The sequence below is a fragment of the Vanacampus margaritifer genome, chromosome 3 (genome assembly GCF_051991255.1).
Source record: "Vanacampus margaritifer isolate UIUO_Vmar chromosome 3, RoL_Vmar_1.0, whole genome shotgun sequence".
In the NCBI taxonomy this organism is placed as follows: Eukaryota; Metazoa; Chordata; class Actinopteri; order Syngnathiformes; family Syngnathidae; genus Vanacampus; species Vanacampus margaritifer.
In genome coordinates, this window is record NC_135434.1 from 14462130 (window position 1) to 14465956 (window position 3827).

A 3827-nucleotide genomic window follows, 5' to 3' on the forward strand; every position below is an offset into this window, starting at 1 on the left:
CATTTCTTTATTATCTGGTTTATCTGTATCATGTCAAATTGGTTGATAATTGCCGATAATTATTGACCACCGATATTATCGTCCATCCCTAAACAGAACAAAGCGAGTTGGTGTTGGTACTGATAGTAAATGGATGACCAGGACATTCCCTTTGTACTAAAAAATGTGGACATGACATGAGTGAGATAGATGGAGTGGCATGACAAATGGCCTGCATTTCACTATCACAGGACAGCGAGGCATTTTTATCAGAGTGTAAGCACACACAAAAAAAACACACCAAGGGGGCACACCCCTGCATGGAGACACGAGGCACGTCAGCCCCTAACAACATTATCAGGCATGAGAGTAATCGCTGGGAACTTGCGCTGACTTATGTAACTGTCTTAAATGATCTTCATATGCTTGTTATTACGCTGCAATCACCACGGGATCCAATGGAGCACTGTGCACACAGAGCGCTCTTTGACCGACAATCACAAGACTGCGCTCAAATCCTCGGCTTGTCATAGTCATCGCCTCTTAAGCTCATTATGTGGACAAAATATTTGAACTAATACAGAATTTATCCTTGAAATTAATTAAATATACATTAATCCAAACTAGTTTCTAAATACTACACTATTTATTTATTTTCTATATTGGGACAAGTCGAAAGTGACATCAACTGTGCAGGTGTGCCTTTAAAGGGGGCGTGGTCTACTAAGTAACATCTGGAACATTGCTGGCGAGTTCATGTGAGCGTCTGGACGTGAGTTTTTTTATCCTACTGTAGCCGCTCACGCGTGTTTGCATTTTGCATTTGTGGGTAGGCTACTGGTCACCGTCTAATTTTTCTAATTGTGCACAATTGTACTAACTTTGTCACACAACAATGATCAGCCACAAGAATACATGTTGTTGGTGTTAAACACATACCATTGGATTGCCCTATTCAGGTTTTTTCTTTCTTTTTGCTATTCAGCTTTATTTTAGCTTGACTCTTCAAGAAAAAAATGATATAGCACTATTCAACATAAAGATTGGTCTTTAATAGGGACTAAATCCAGTTCTCTCTGTCTCTTAATTGTGTTTACACAGTGGTTTAAATAAATAAGCAAGAAAACACAATGATTCCGTATAACTACTGGTACTTAAATGCACCAGGAAGGGAATGTCATTTGATGTGTCTGAGGCATGAATAAAACAGATCATCTCATTTATTATGATTAATGTTACCAAAAAATTTTGCTTTGTAATGTGGTGGCACATTTTACTGTTGGGAAAGATTACATAACACACAGATGCTGCTCACTAGGACTACATTTGAGTTTAAAGAGTAAACAGACTTGGCACAGGAGGTCCGGCGTTACCCCTAAATACACAACAGAGCATTTGCATGAGCAATTTCCATTTCAAATCGTTTCAGCCGCTGCGGAATAACTCTGCTGTCTCCCAGGCAAATTCAGGATGAACACAGGAAACCACAGACCTGTCATCTACCATAATAAAACCTAAAACAAAAAGACTGGGAAAATTGTGTTTGATAGATTATTACTCTGTGGTAGCATTGTTTCTTGCCCCCCAAAAATGAAAAATGAAAAAAAAAAAAGAGGATGTTTATACTGCCTTTACATGAAGCCCAATTTAAGGAACATGCGTTTGTGAGAAGAGCAGCCCAAAATGTGAAAACACTTCACTGCCTATGCTTTACAAGCGTATACTTATCGGCAAGGACACACTTGTTTTGTGTTGACCTAACACACAACAAAAAGCTCTATTGGATGATCAGTCATCTTTCTTTTCTGATTAAAAAAAAACTGCATTGAAAAACAATAAAACAAAGAAATCTAATTCTACTTTCTTGGGGAAAACGGCTGCTTTTATGTCAAGGATACATTTATTACAGTAAAGGTTAAAAATAAAAAGCTAGGCTACTGCGTTATTATGTCAGTGCTGTTTGAAACCTCTCTACAGCTTCCTCTAAAACATGACAGAAAAGATTGCCCACTTTTCACTATTTCCCATCAGAGTCAGAGTGGACATACTGTACTTGCAGTTTCTCACAAATCACATGGCCAACTTCTTCATCCATCAAAAGGAAATAAATGAGAGTGAACAACAAATACGCATGAACTGGCAGAGCTGCTGTTACAGTATTAGGCTCTGTGTCCCATTACCTTTTATGACATTTCATTTGTTGGGAAAAGGAATTCAAGTGACACTCTTGCTCCTTTTCATGACTGTTCATTACATTTACATCAAACACAAGACAGAACAATTACTGTGCAGTGTATATCGTGGTACCGCAATAAGAGAAAAGTGCACTCATCCACCACTTTAGGTACACCTGCAAAGTCGAATGAGATCCACATCAAGAGCTTTGTAATAAAAATAATAATGTCCACACAAACTGTAATTGTGAGGGATGGTTTATTGTATTTGCTGTAATTATCTGGAGGGGAAAGGGGACCTTCGTAGAAGTAGTATAATACCCAAGCTCATTTGGCTGGGGTGTGTTTGTAATATAATGTTTTATAGCTCAGTTCTGTCCTAGAGCACAGACAATAGAAAATGTTGTTTAGGTAATAGTTAACACAGTTAACACATAACTATTTTGGAGAGAATTGTTGATACGGCTTTTGTATTGGATCTCATTCGACTGTCAATTGTACATTAATGAAGTGGACAATGTGTATGTGGTTTCAATTCGACATGACAAGGGTTATTTAAAAAATAAAAATAAAAAGTCAGGTGGAATAGTGTGTATCGTATCATCGTGAACAATATTAAAAGCGTTGAATTGACATCATATAACATGTAAATTCACCTGCTTCTCTTCGCTCACCTGTCGCAATATTTACTCAAGACACGAACAAGAAATGAGATATGGTCACGTAATATATAAACATACTTGTTATTTTTGTAAACTAAAATATCCGCTTGTTCCCAGCTAACCTTACCTGCTAGCCGACCTCTTCCGAGAGCAGACGAGTAGAAAAAGAAATGTTTTCTTTATGCTCGGTGGTGGTGCTTCGTTTTGCTGCAGTCAGCAGAAATATGAATAAACTCAAGCACGGCGTACGTCCAACGCGAACCCACTAACTAACCATTACTGGGCACAAACTACTCTGGCGATAACAGCAGGCAGGATAACCATGAAGTGTGTGCGCGTGAGTATGTGCCCTGACTGACACACACGGTGCCATTCAGTGCGACATAACTTTGAAAACAGACTCACACACGCCATCTGGTGGTCGGATAAGGAAATAGAGGGAAATACGTGTGGGAAAGGGGGGGGGGGGTGGGTAGAGCGAGAGAACATTGCAAGTTTTGAATGTTGTAGGTCATTTGTATTTTAAGTCAATCTTTTTTCTTTCTTTTTTGCGCAATGTACTAGAAGAGTCACTCGTGGTACCTTGCGTATTAAATTAAAAACAACTGGTCTATAGAAAAATTACTGTACTTTACAAGCAAACTGACATAATCGTTTAAGTACATGTATAGTTTTTGTGACGTTTGTGTGCCGTGAGATTTTTCCACAGTAAAATGTGTCTGTTGAGAAATAGTCTGCTGTTAACCCCAACTTTGCCGCTAGAGGGAACTATTGTGTTAAGTCTAACCCCAACTTTGCCACTAGAGGGAACTATTGAGTTAAGTCTCCAGACATTTTCTTGTGATCATCGAGGCTCTGTGCTGATGTAATTGTGACCAGAACAAGTGTGGTGAAATTATGGCGTATGTAGCTCCAACCTTGGTTTATCATCATTATTGCCTCTGATGGCAGACATATTGAAGCATAACAGAAATGGGCTCCAACAATGAAAATAAAAAATATTTTTGGGAGG

The 3827-nt window shown here is 38.6% G+C and overlaps 1 protein-coding gene across 1 annotated transcript in view; it reads right to left on the reverse strand.

The window, feature by feature from the left end:
* The window catches only part of pip5k1bb (phosphatidylinositol-4-phosphate 5-kinase, type I, beta b), a 31709-nt gene extending 28523 nt beyond the window's left edge, over positions 1–3186 (reverse strand). Inside the window, exon 1 of the mRNA XM_077562092.1 lies at positions 2943–3186. The gene's annotated coding sequence lies outside the window, so the exon portion shown is untranslated. The remainder of the gene's footprint in view (positions 1–2942) is intronic.
* Between the last annotated feature and the right edge of the window lie 641 nt (positions 3187–3827).